This window comes from Triticum dicoccoides, chromosome 2A (assembly GCF_002162155.2).
Source record: "Triticum dicoccoides isolate Atlit2015 ecotype Zavitan chromosome 2A, WEW_v2.0, whole genome shotgun sequence".
NCBI lineage: Eukaryota > Viridiplantae > Streptophyta > Magnoliopsida > Poales > Poaceae > Triticum > Triticum dicoccoides.
Window position 1 is genome coordinate 788109909 of NC_041382.1, and position 14712 is coordinate 788124620.

General features: G+C 44.4%; 1 pseudogene; it reads left to right on the plus strand.

Annotated features, from left to right (window-relative positions):
* Window positions 1–4529: 4529 nt before the first annotated feature.
* LOC119352540 lies at window positions 4530–9303 on the plus strand (annotated as a pseudogene).
* The last annotated feature ends 5409 nt before the right edge of the window (window positions 9304–14712 follow it).

The window sequence follows — 14712 nt, forward strand, 5'->3', positions numbered from 1 at the left end:
GAAGACCAAGACGAGGAAACAGCAGTTTGATTTTCGCCTTTCATATTGCGGCACAACAAACAAATGTGGCCCTTTTAGGTTGCTTTTAAGTTTTATGAGGGAACAGTTTAATCAGTGTGCAGGGCTCAGACTTAAGTATTGCGCTGTGGGGTTGGATTAACTAACAGGTTGAGGTTCAGAGCCAAACAGTACATGTCAGGAGTCATAATTATTTTATTCCATACTGCAACCAAGCTAACAGCAAGCTGCACTTGTTTTTTCCAGGAGCATAGATTGTTTCAAAAGGGATTTATTGCAGTGTGCAGCAGAACTTAGGTAAGGTAGTGTACTTTATTTAGTTCACTGAGCTTAACTAAGATACTCCCTCCGACCCAAAATAAGTGTCTCAACTTCGTACTAACTTTAGTACAAAGTTGTACTAAGCTTGAGACACTTATCTTGCTGATGTTAGTTGGCTGACTAGAGAAGACTGTTTAATTGGCAGGGTTCAGACTAGCATTTTGTGTTTGTGTTTTCCAGGACTTTTGATTGTTTCAAACTGCAATCAAGTTGTAGCATGCATCATAAACCAGCTCTGGAACATGTCTACCACCCCTTGATGATCATGCAGATTTGAGGTGTGGGGGTGTTGAGAGGGTGCATTACTAGCTAAATCGGTGGCGTTCGGTTTTTCCTTGTTAAGCAATCTTTTGATGCCTTTGGCTATTGAAAGGAATCAAACTGTCGGTTTTGCCCATTTCTGTGGTTATTGGAGTAGCATCCTCTGCTTCCTCTTACCAGCAGAGCATGACCCTTACTGCACTTCTCCCAAAGACTTAATTTATGCTATGATGATTGTTGATTCCCACCAATGTTAGTAAGTAATTATTGCCTTGTGAGGTTTCTGGATTAACAAGTTTAATTCAGAACTAAACAGAGGAGAACAGTAATTATTATTATACTTATTTATTCCAAAGTGCAACCAAGCTAACAACAAGCTGCACTTGTTTTGTTTTCCAGGATGGATAGATTGTTTTTCAAAAGTGATTTATCGCCGTATGCAGCAGAGCTTTGCTAAGGTAGTGTCTTGCTGATGTTGGTGCTACTGGTTGGCTGGCGACTAGAGAAGACTGCTTAGTTGTCCGGGTTCAGACTAGTATTTTGTGTTTGCTTTGCCTTCTGATTTGTTTCAAACTGCAACCAAGTTGTATAGCATGCATCATACACCAACTCTGGAATATGTTTACCAACCATGCTTGCATCTGCCTGTCTCTTGATGATCATGCAGATTTGAGGTGTGGGGTGCTGAGAGGATGCATTTCATTTCGAGCCAAATCGGTGGCGTTCGGCTTTGCCTTGTTAAGAAAGCATTTGATGCCTTTGGCTATTGAAAGGAATCAAACTGTCGTTTTCGCCCATTTATGTGATTATTGGAGTAGCATCGTCTGCTTTTTCTTACCAGCAGAGCATTGCCTCTTGCTGCACTTTTCTCAAGATATATACAACTATGGTTTCAGTGACAACTAAAGAGAACATTTGGAATCAAAATATAATTTATGAAATGCAACAAGGAGCAGGTAGCATCATAAACTAGGATTTGTTTTTACTATCTACAAGCTAGTTTGCTGAAGCAGTGCCAGATTTCTACTGCCACAGAGTTAAACTTTCAGATGCAGGGTTGTACATTTGACAGTAAATTAGGATTAGTTTGGACAATGAGCAGAGCTTAGATAAGGAAATTTTCTTTATTTCAGATGCAGAGCTTAGCTAGTTTGCAGGTGCTTGAGAGCTGAAGCCTGCTTAATTGGGACCTTTTCTTTTAAGACAGTCTAGTATTTGGGATTTCAGAAACAATTTCAGATGCACCAACTCTGGAATATGTTTACCTACCATGCATGATACACTGCATCTGCCTGGCTCTTGATGATTATGAAGATTTGTGGGGTAGGGTGTTGAGAGGGTACATTACATTTCCATCGAAATCGGTGGCGTTCGGTTTTGCCTTGTTAAGCAAGCATTATTTTTTAAAATATTTAAGCAAGCACTTGATGCGTTTGCTTATTGAAAGGAATCAAACTATCGTTTTCGCCTGTTTCTGTGCTTATTGGAGTAGCATCCTCTGCTTTGTTGTACCAGCAGAGCATGACTCTTATTGCAATGCACTTCTTTCAAGATGTATACATACTGAGGTTTCGGTAACAACTCAGGGTGGACAACACGGTCCGGTCCCGCGGTCCGGCTCGTGGCCCGCTCGGCTCGGGCCGGCTCGATCCTGGCCCGCTGAAAAAATCGGCCGGTCCGAGCTCAGGAATCCAGCCCGACAAAACTTCGGTCCGATCCGGGCTTTAACCGAGCCGACCGAGAGGACCGAAGAACGTGGCGAGGGCATGGCGAGAGCGTGGCCAGGGCATGGCGAGAACGTGGCGGGCGCGTGGTGGGGCGTGGCGGGGGCGTGCCGGGGGCGTGGCGGGGGCGTGCCGGGGTCGTGGCGGCCCAGGCACGGCGGGGGCTGAAGAAGAAGTCGCCGTTCATGTCCGCCGCTGCGGGGGCCGTCGTCAGCGCGGCCACTGGAGTCGCTGGCCCCGGGAAATATGTCCACTGGATGCGCCTCACTCGGATCTATCGTATGCAGCAACGAACACGACGTGGGAGGTCCTGCATCGCCGCATCGGGCATCGTCTTTTTCATCTCCGTCCACCGGCCGCCGTGCCAAATTCGTCGCCGATGAGCTCGCTCTGGTGATCTTCTTGGCTCCTCTATCTCCCTCTAGAACTTCCAAAGCTGCCTGACATCTCCACGACGAGCCCCGCTGCCTCCAGCGCCCTCCCCGCGTCGCCATGCTCTGGCCCGTGCTCTGGCGTGAACTCTGGCCGGTCCAAACGAGCCGCTCGGTCCGGCTCGGGCTTCGTCCCTGCCTGTCCGGTCCCTGGAAACAGGACCGTGACCCTGCTCGGTCCGGTCCGGTCCGGACCGCCGACGGCCGGTCCAAAGGACGGCTCTGTCAGGGACCGGACCGGCTCGGACCATAGTAGCCGGAAACGGGGAACGGTGGGCCGTCCCTCGATCCGGATTCATCGACCTAGAATCAGATTCGGGAACAAGGGTCGATTCGGTAAGATTCAATGCGGATTCGGCGTTTCCGCAGCCGGATCGTCGATTCAGGTTCAGCGTCTCGACAGTCTTGGTTCTTGAATCGATTGAGTAAGCAAAAGGTCAGCCATATCAATCACGAACTCCTCGTTTTACTCTCCGCCCCGTTCTTTTCCACTCCCCTAAATAACTCCTCATTCTGCTCTCCAATTACTCCAAGGCTGCTAATAAATTTTTCATTGAGAAGGAGATGATTTATTTTAGTCTTCATGGATCGACGGGAGATGACCAACTAGTAAAGATTCATGTTCCTCGTTCCATGGTACCGTACCGGATTCATCGTACCGAAATTGATTGGATCGCGTTTCCGCTTTAGAAAAATCGTTCTAGAGATGTATACCCCCGCTGTACCCTATTTTTTCCAGCCTCCGACTCTCGTCCCCCGTTCCCGTTCCTCGTTCCCACCGTACCGGAAACATGGCAACTATGGCCCGGACCGTGTCCACCCTGAGTAACAACTAAAAAAAACACTTGGAAAGGAAATATAATTTAAGATCAGGGCCGTCTCCAGAAATTCGGGGGCCCGGTGCGAAGTCCGAATGGGGCCCTAAAATCTCAAAGATTTCTATAGCTAAAAGCACACTCTCACTTCTTCAGACAAAAAAAACACACTACTACTTAAATTATAGAAGCTTAAATATATGTGTTATTTCATATAATAGCTTGATATATACTCATATGTCGTACTAACTATTCCCCCAAACAGTCCGACCACTGAGCAACGAACATATAGCAATTTGTTAATTAACTGGAGAACTGATGCACATATTCAGTATACACATTAGTCAGTAAATTCTTGGGTAGATAAAATAGCCACATAAATCAGCTTTGGAGCACCTGATGGACATGGATAGATGGTCGGCGATGGTAAATTTAATCTCCCGATCGATCTGGCCAGCGTTGGTGCTCAACCAGCGGCTGCTTTCTGCTTTGCTTGGAGGCGTTTGACCCCAGCTAGCCCGGCACTGATTTCCGATCAAATTCATGGGCAAGTTCTGCCGCTTGGCCCTGCCCTCTTGTCCTTGCGATCGCGCCGGCGGCAAGCATGTACGATCAGGTTGGGGAATTCGGGAAGACCCGAAAAGAAGCGACGATCAAATTATCGGGGGCAGGCCCTGATCGGAAGGGATCAAGGAGTTCGTTCGGAAGAGAATTGGGCTATCGGACCATATTGGCAGGCCCAAAACTTGCAAACAAAGAAAATAGTCTACCGGAAACTAAAACTAGGCCCAAAACGGGGCCCCTGAAATTTTGGGGCCCTGTGCGAGCGCACAGCTCGCACAGGCCCTTGGACGGCCCTGTTTAAGATATGCAACAAGGAGCAGGTAGCATAATAATTTTAAGATATGTTGGTATCATAGCACCTCACCTCCACAAGCGGACAAGCTGTGAGCTCACCTGGAACCATGGTTGGTTCTTCCTGGAAGCTCCCTGGAAGCTGCGAGGGTTGGCTCATGTAGACTGGTAGGCTCCCCTCCCTCACTCCTCGTCCTCCTCCGGCTAATTTGACAGTGAGCTCTCGTCGACCTCAAGCAGCACCGATCCAGGTGACCACTCCCCTCTTGAACCTTGATTTCTCCTTCCGTTTCACATACCAATTTTTTTTTTGTTTCTGTGTGTTGTTAAAACTATAAACCAGTGATCTATTTTAGCTTAGAACAAAACTTTTTTCGAAAAAGAAATTGGGGGAAATTCAGCAAAACAGAGGAAGGCAGAACACTTATGAAGATGTGACGTAGGAGGAAACGATAGTTTGGTTTTTTCATGTACTGCTCCCAGAGTCGCCAGGCTAGTAAAGTAAATTCATCGCAGGGACATCTCTGTCATGTTTCACCCCAGTCTCTTCCTCTCAGTTTGGTTCCGTATATTAAATAAATCTCACTTGAACATCGCAGTGTAAAATTTAAAAAATAACATATATTTCTCGACATATATATTAAATAAAGCTTGCATGATTCCTAGTCAAATTAAAGTATTCTGGTCCATTATTGCAATGATATATCGAAACTTTACAACTTCATTTCCAACTTCATGATGTTTCTCTAACTTGCAGACATTTCGTGGGAATTTTCGGCGGAAACGTATCTGCACAAAATAATTACTATAGTCAACTTGTTGTATACCAATAGTTGGCTTGTTAAATATTTTGACTGCAAAATTTGCGTCCACAGTTCTAATTGCTTCTTGTTTGCTCACAGGAAGAAAGTCGATAATCCAGAGTACAGGCTACCATGAGCTTATCAGCCATTGGGATTGTTAGTGCCATCAATGACTGCGTCACTTTGTTTCAGTGGGCCAAATCTGCCATTTCATCTCTTCACTCCAGATGGAGTGGCTCAGAGGAACAGAGTCTCCAGGATCGTGTATTACAGTTGGAGAATGGCCTACAACTTCTCAGGGATACTCTTCCTGCAATGCATGACCTCATTAATAAAGCGGAGTGGAGGAGCCATGAACATAGTGTGGCCAAGCTCCTTCCAAGTCTCAAGGATGCAGTGTATGAGGCCGACGACCTTCTTGATGAGTTCAGATGGTACGAGAAGAAGGTGCAAGTACAGGGCGGTACAAGCCAACCTCCTTTCACTGAATTCTTTGATACAGTTGTCCCAGGCAGCTTCAGCAAACTTAATGCTATCCGGTTGAGGTTAAATCATCTTTCGTGTCAGCTGGACAGTATTGGGCTGTGTGGGGTTACACAACGCTTTGACAAATTAGTCAGGCCAGAGACCACCTCTTTTCCAAATGAAACAAAAATATTTGCTCGTGACAAGGAGCTGGAGCAGGTATTTCAGTTTCTCAATGTACCCAAAAATTCAAAACGCAAGAGAGCAATTATTTCAATCAATGCATCAGCAAGCACATCAACAAGCAATCATGTTAGTAATAAATCAAGAATATCTTGTCTTCCTGTTCTACCAATAGTTGGAATTGGTGGTGTTGGAAAGACTACTTTGGCCCAACATATATGTTGCCATGAACGAGTGAGGTCTCACTTTGAGCTGATAATTTGGATTTGTGTCTCTAATGACTTTGATGTGAAGAGGCTAACTAAAGAGGTCATACAATCCTGTAGTGGAAAGGAGGCAACAACTGATAATTTGGATTCTCTTCAGCGTGCTCTTTCTAACCATGTGGACAATAAAAGGTTATTGATAGTTCTTGATGACATGTGGGGTGATGCTTTGAAAGAAAACGGGCAGTGTTGGCAGAGGTTTTGTGCACCTTTTAGAAATGTCCAAGAGGGTAGTGTGATGTTGGTCACCACTAGATGTCCAAAGGTTACTGAGGGTGTGCGCACAATGGGGCCCATTATAGTTGAAGGTCTAAAAGACAACGTCTTTTGGAATTTCTTCAAATTGTGTGCGTTTGGATCTCAGGTTTCAGAAAATGATCCTGAGTTAGAGTGCATTGGTAGAAGTATACTTCCTAAATTGAAAGGTTCTCCTTTGGCCGCCAAAACTCTGGGCCGTATGTTAAGCTTGGACCTTCAAGCATCACACTGGAAATCTATACTCGAGAGTGAACTGTGGGAGTTGAAATAAGAGGAGACTGATATTTTGCCTGCTCTTCGGCTGAGCTACATGTATTTACCATTCTATTTGAAGCAATGCTTTGCTTTATGTGCTATGTACCCCAAAGATCATAAGTTTCAGAAGGCCTGCTTAGCTGAAATTTTGGTGGCAGAAGGCTCTGTGGAGCCTCAAGGTCGGGTCCCATTTCATGATATTGGTTGTCGGTATTTTGAAGACCTTGTAGCACGGTCCTTCTTTCAAAAAGTTAGTGGTGGATACATAATCCATGACTTGTTGCATGACATGGCGCAAAAAGTTTCAGAGCACGACTGTTTCATCTTAAGAAATCAGAGTGACTTTGATAAAGTTCCCCAGAATGTTCGCCATCTTTACATACTCCCTAGCAGTGACTTTGATAATTCCAGCATGTTGAGAGTATGCAAGTACACAAAGCTGCGTACCCTAATTTGCAAGAAGAATTTAAGGAACAAAAATGGGTTTGTAATAGACCAATGGTGTACCAAACTTACGCGTATGCGTGTGATTTCTTTTGCCTTCGCAATTGAGTTACCGGATAGTATTGGCAACTGGAAGCATCTTCGGTACCTTGAAATCTCCGGAGACTGCCCTTTCAAGAGGATTCCTTCAACTTTTTGTTGGCTATATAATCTGCAGTTTTTATATGCCAAGAAATGCAAGCTAATAAGCTTGCCTAGTGACTTTGGTAAGTTGATCAGTTTACAGAAGTTTGAATCACATGGATTACCATATTGTGTTGGGGGTCGCTTGTTTCTTGCTCCAACCAATGTTAGCTTAATAAACAATCTGAATCACTTTCATGGATACTTGCATATAAGCAATGCTGGCATGCTAAGTAAGGATCAAGCAGCAAGGACTAAACTGCAGAATAAGAAATATCTTGATAAGTTGCACCTGAAGATGCATGTAGAGAGGCCTCAAATCAGCCTGGACAAGGATATAGAAGTGCTTGAAGTTCTGCAACCTCCTGTCAGTCTTGAGTCTTTGTTCCTCCAGAATTATGCTGGTGTCTCGCTCCCAAGCTGGTTGCAGCCACAAAACTTGCCAAGATTAAAACCCCTTAGTTTCGAAGGCTGTGTTGGACTCGCCTCCACCGCACAGAGCATACTCTTAAATGAGATACTCACAACTGGTATGTTCATGTCCCTAACAGACTTAACCATTCGTCAGTGTGAAAATATATCATGGCTCAACCATGTTCTGGATCCAAACTTTGTACCAGCCATCAAGAAAATCAGAATTGAAGATTGCAATATGTTAGCATCAGTACCAACTGAAAATTTTGGTGATTTTCATTTCCTTGAAGAATTGGACGTTCTCTTTTGTCCAAACATCCCTTCCCAAAGATTGGTATCATCATCCCTTAAGAAGCTCAGTTTGCATGGTTCTGGTCTCTTTTGCAGTATTGACAGTTGTTCCCTCACCAAGTTTGATTTATCATGTGAGTTTGTCAGGATCATCCAATTACAAACATGGAATCTTCCATCTCTATTGGAGTTAGCCATTAAATGCAAATTTCTTTCATCTATTGGAGGAAGCAGTAGGGCACTCTCATCCCTTAAAGTCCTAAAAGTTAGATACTGTAATAAACTGTCAACCCTTGATGACCTCCTAACACATGAATATCTTCCAGCTATTGAGAAAATTGACATTGAAAATTGTCCCAATTTACTATCCCTACCAGTTGAAAGGTTTGTGAGTTTTCCTTGTCTGAAACTTCTGTGGGTCTATAAGTGCCGAAATCTCAACTGGCATGGAGGATTTGTGTTGCCATCATCTCTCCAAAGTCTTAGCTTAAAGTGGTGTGGAGATATTTCTCCATATGTTCCCAGCTGCCTACAAAACCTCACATCCCTTGTCTCACTGAACATCAGTGGATGCAACGGTATAACATACATTCCACGCGACATTTGGTGCAGCAATCTTGCACTTGAGAATTTGCTTATTTCGGATTGTCCAAACCTAGTTTCAATTGGTGGAGCAAAGGCAGTTGGAAAAATAAAGAAGGTGTGGATATACCATTGTCCAAAGTTAACCGACGTGGGGCAGATCAATAGAACATCCACCTAAGGTATTTGTGCTAACATTTATTTCCCGTCGAGATTTTACTTCTCTTTTGTTTGAAATCCCTACATACTGGAAATAACTCATGCATTATGAAGTAATCCCTACTTGTGCATGAGTAGCAATTAAACTTGTATCAGTATCCTCGTTGATGACACCTACTTGTGCCATTTTTCTTGTTTTTGCTTGTTAGTTCCAATGTTTAGTCTGTTTAATCGAGATTTTTTTTATATATTTCCTGAAGGAAAACTGTGCTGTGCAAATTTGCTTTACTGACCATGTTTCTTTCTTCAAGTACAAGGAACAAGTAAATGACATGAGAGCATGAAGCCATAGCTGCATTACTTGGAAGTTGGAAAACCAGAGTACAACGAGACATCATGCCTTCTGTATAATCGTCTCTATCTATCTCCCCATAGCTGCTTCTCCATTCTAGCAGTTCCATCAATTCATCTGGATCCATATCTGATGGCGATAACCATCAGTTTTCAGATCTTTTTTAATAGAGGATAACCCCGGCCTCTGCATCTTGCGATGGACACAGCCAATCAGTTTTCAGTTTGCACGATTCGTATGAGACTTTTTGTAACTTATGAAAACGACAGAGAGACATGTTGTATTTGTATGCATTTGTGTGTTTTGGTGCATCATTAATCTGGAATTATTGCCTGATTGTTATTTCAAAAGGAATTTATCACAGTGTGCAACAGAGCTAACTAAGGTAGAGTTCTTTTTAGCCCAGTAATACCGTGGATGCATAATGCATGTGCTCCTGATCCTTGGTGCTGGTCTTGCGGTGAATTTTATTTTTTTTGAATTGAGAGCCTGATTGTAGAGAAGCCTGCTGGACCCACCTGTCGCGCTTGTCGTCGACGTGGCTGCACGGGAGTGGCCGCCCCTCGAGTCAGGCGTGGAGCCGACTGGAGCGCGATCCGAGGACGATCCGAGGACTGCGCACGCACAGGAGTTCCTGGCGCCGCCGGATCTCCTTCGTCGTCCGTGCCAGGTTCGTCTTCTTCCTCCACATGCAATAATGGGTCAAATTGAGCCATATTTTCGAAATTTTGATCATTTTGAACACCGTTTTCACCAGGGACCTGCACAGGCATAAGAGAGGAACAAGTACCAGCAGGAATATCATCACATTGATTAGTACAATTGTTGTTGCCCCCATGATCAAAAGACCGTAGATGTGACGGAAGAAGGAGAATTTCTTTGCGTAGAAGTGCACCGGCATTTGGATGAAGCAAGGCAAAGGGAAAAACTGTCTCATCAAAGACAACATCTCTGGATATATGGACCCGACCAGTGGGAACATCAAGACATTTGACACCTTTATGGGGCTATAACCTAAAAAGACACACCTTTTTGAGCGGAAAGCGAGTTTTCGTGTGTTGTAGGGTCGAAGATTTGGCCAACATGCACAACCAAAGATTCGAAGAGATGTGTAGTTGGGTGTGACACCAAGAAGCCGTGTGATAGGTGTTTCAAATTTGATGACTTTACTTGGAAGCAAGTTGATAAGATATGTGGCAGTTCAGAATGCTTCATCCAAAATTTAAGTGCCATGGATGTGTTTGCTAATAATGCAAGCCCCATATCAACTATGTGACAGTGTTTTCTTTCAGCAGACCCGTTCTGTTGGTGAGCATGAGGGCAAGAGACATGATGGGATATGCCAAGTTTTTGGAAGAAAGAATTCAATTTTTCATACTCACCACCCCAGTCACTTTGCATAGCAATGATTTTGGAGTTCAGTTTGCGTTCAACAAGGTTTTGGAAATTGATAAAAACTTGGAATACATCAGATCATTTCTTTAGTAAATAAATCCAAGTAAATTTACTATAGTCATCAATAAAGCTTACATAATAGGAAAATCTACCAACTGAAGTAGGAGCTGGTCCCCATACATCTGAAAAGATAAGTTGTAGGGGAGCAGTGGACACACTAGTAGAAATAGGATAAGGTAATTGATGACTTTTTGCTTCTTGACACGGATCACAAACTGACTCAACACTAGGCTCATAAGAGAGTTTATTTTTGCTAAGAACATGTCTAACTATGACTGAAGATGGATGACCCAAGCGACTATGCCACCTTGATGAAGAAAGCTTGGTGACACTATTTGCTTGTTTATTTGACCATGAAGATGATGATGATATGAGTGGGTAGAGGCTTCCCACGCACCGTCCTCTAAGAATGATTCTCCTTGTGCTCAAGTCCTTGACCAAGAAAAAATAAGGGTAGAATTCTATAAGGACATTATTATCAAGAGTGAATCGATGAACGAAAACAAGATTTTTGGATGTTTGAGGAACATGCAGGACATTTTTCAGATGCAAAATTTTCACGGGGTTTTCAACTATTGAACTACCAATGTGTGTGATATCCATACCAGAACCGCTTGCCGTGCGAATTTGGTCGCCTCCATTGTACTTCTCCCGCATCGTCAATTTGTCAAGTTCACCTGTGATGTGGTTTGTTGCTGCACTGTCAGCATACCAATTTGTGTCCACGCCATAGGAGAAAGCATGCGCTTCTTTTTCTTCTGGGTCGTTCTCCTCATAGCGCCACCAACAGACCCGAGCACCTCCTGGATGGTGTTTGAAGCATATTTGGTACTCAGGATAATCATGTTGCTGCTCACGCACCTGCTGCTGCTGTTGCTGCTGTCGAGGGCGCCCTCTGAAGCCGCTGCCTCCATTAGAAGACGAGGGCTGGCGGTCACCGCGGCCACGCCCCCTTCCTCCTCGCCCGCGGGATCTGCCGCGAGACTGTCCACGGCCCCTGTAGACCGCATTAGCAGATGAGTGGAACCCTCCTGAAGCTGAGTCGCCTAGCATCTCCATCCTTTGATCAAAGGCAGAGATCTGAGCAAAAAGATCATCGGCGGTGATGGTGTTCTTGACAGCGCCAATCGTCGCCACCACAGAGTCGTAGTCGCGGTCTAGTCCGGCCAAGATGTAGTCCACCATCTCCGGATCAGAGACAGGACGGCCGGCAGCAGCTAGTTCATCGCCGAGGCTTTTCATCTTCGCCATATACGCCGAGCTTGACATGCTGCCCTTCTTTGTGTTGGTGATGGCGATTCTCAGATTGGTGATCCGAGATTGCGACTGTGAGGCGAAGAGGTTTGTCAACGTCGTCCAGAGTTCAAAAGTGGAGTCCTTCCCGACGACCTGCGCAAGGATCTCTGGCGACATGGAATTTAGAAGATAAGACAAGACCTGCTGGTCTTTGGCGATCCAAGGCCCATACATAGGGTTCGGCTCTAGGGCCGTGGTTTTGTCCGCCTTCGTGACCTCCACCATCCTGGGCGGAGCAGCGTCTGTGTTGTCGAGGAGTCCAGTCACCTGCGCACCTCGCAGTGCTGGAAGCACCTGAGTCTTCCAGAGGATGAAGTTTCCTCTTGCGAGCTTCTCAGATGGCGGCGAACCGAGGTTGAGGGCGACGCCGGCAGAGGAAGCCATGTAGACGATAGTATGTGAATTCTAGGGTTTTGGTTTTGTGGCTAGATGTATGGAAAGAGGTGGCTCTGATACCATGTAAGATTATGTGCGAACTCCCTACTCCCTCGATGGGGAGAGACATCGATATATATTGAGACTATCGGCAGGAGTCTGCCTTGGCGTACAAGGAAGATATACAAGAGGTAGGTTGGGATTACGTATTTTCTCTAACACTTTTATGAGCTCACTAGTACAGTCAGTATATGTGCTGATGTTGATGTGGGGACTTGAGAGTTGAGAAATCAGAAGTAACGAAAACAATTTGTTTTGCATGTAGGGTGTTCAGAGCTGATGCCTTGTGTTTGTTTTGCCTTGTGATTATTTCAAACTGCAACCAAGTCGAATGAAGGCAGGGCCCACGGACGGTTTCAAACTGCAACCAAGTCGAAATATACTAAGCTACTAGTTGAATGTAGCAGTTTTGCAGGGCTAACAATATCGACGCCTCCCTCAAATGATTAATTATTTCAGTCTGCTGCACAAATTAAGCTGAATCTCCAAGACACCAGTAAGTCGGTGCTGATGATCAAGATTAATTGTTTGGAGTTTTTATGAGCAGGCAGTCAGTTAGTTTTGAGGTGCAGTGTGTTGTCTACAAATTGATGGATACAACTCAAATGAGGATCCATCATCACTGTCTGTATGTGCTGGTACCGCTGCAAATTCTTTCCTCTGTCATTACTCATTACTCCCTCTAATCCATATTAATTGTCGCTGATTTAATACAAATTATTATGGATCAGAAGGAGTATTACTTACCAAATCGGTGTCGCTCTTTTTCTCATTTCCTAAGCAAGCATTTGATTGATCCCCTTGATCATTGGAAGAGATCTAGTAGGCGTTTCTACCCATTTCTATTGCCACTGGAGCGAGTAGCATAGCATTCTCTGCTTCTTTTAATTACAAGCAGAGCACCGCCCTTACTGTTGTTCTTTCTTTAAACCACTCTTACTGAACTTCTGAGGTTTGCAACTCATTTCCTTTATGGGAAGGGTTTATTACAACTGCATGTAAGTATGTTGTTTGGGATTGATTGGTTGATGCAACTCAAATGGTGATGATTGATCATAGTTATGAGAATATCTAGGTATGATCATGTATATAGGCATCACGTCCGAGACAAGTAGACCGACTCCTGCCTGCATCTACTACTATTACTCCACTCATCGACCGCTATCCAGCATGCATCTAGAGTATTAAGTTAAAAACAGAGTAACGCCTTAAGCAAGATGACATGATGTAGAGGGATAAATTCATGCAATATGATATAAACCCCATCTTGTTATCCTCGATGGCAACGATGTAATACGTGCCTTGCTGCCCCTTCTATCACTGGGAAAGGACACCGCAAGATCGAACCCAAAGCTAAGCACTTCTCCCATGGCAAGAAAAACCAATCTAGTAGGCCAAACCAAACTGATAATTCGAAGAGACTTGCAAAGATAACCAATCATACATAAAAGAATTCAGAGAAGATTCAAATATTATTCATAGATAGACTTGATCATAAACCCACAATTCATCGGTCTCAACAAACACACCGCAAAAAGAAGATTACATCGAATAGATCTCCACGAGAGAGGGGGAGAACTTTGTATTGAGATCCAAAAGAGAGAAGAAGCCATCTAACTAATAACTATGGACCCGAAGGTCTGAGGTAAACTACTCACACTTCATCGGAGGGGCTATGATGATGTAGAAGCCCTCCGTGATGACGGCCCTCTTCGGCGGAGCTCCGGAACAGGCCCCAAGATGGGATCTCGTGGATACAGAAAGTTGCGGCGGTGGAATTAGGTTTTTGGCTTCTGTTCTGATCGTTTGGGGGTACGTAGGTATATATAGGAGGAAGGAGTACGTCGGCGGAGCAACATGGGGCCCACGAGGCAGGGGGCGAGCCCCCCACCCTCGTGACCGCCTCTGTTACTTCTTGGAGTAGGGTCCAAGTCTCCTGGATCACGTTCGGTGAGAAAATCACGTTCCCGAAGGTTTCATTCCGTTTGGACTCCGTTTGATATTCCATTTCTTCGAAACACTGAAATAGGCAAAAAAACAGCAATTCTGGGCTGGGCCTCCAGTTAATAGGTTAGTCCCAAAAATAATATAAAAGTGGAAAATAAAGCCCAATATAGTCCAAAATAGTAGATAATATAGCATGGAGCAATCAAAAATTATAGATACGTTGGAGACGTATCAGAGGGTTGAGCCCGCTTCGTCGCAAATGGTGGTGTTGTTGGAATTTTATAATTTTTATTTGTTATTCGGCTTGGTGCATTGGAAAGATGATGCTTGCTATTTTTTTACAGTTCGGTGTTTTGGTTTGCTTTCTTGGCAATGTGATGCGGCATTATCTACTAATCAATTCATACTTATGTGGGTAAGTTTCTTGCTCTGGTGGCCGCATGTATTATATTAATGTTACAGTGCCACATGTTGATGCTTTTTTTCTAGGGGTGAGAAG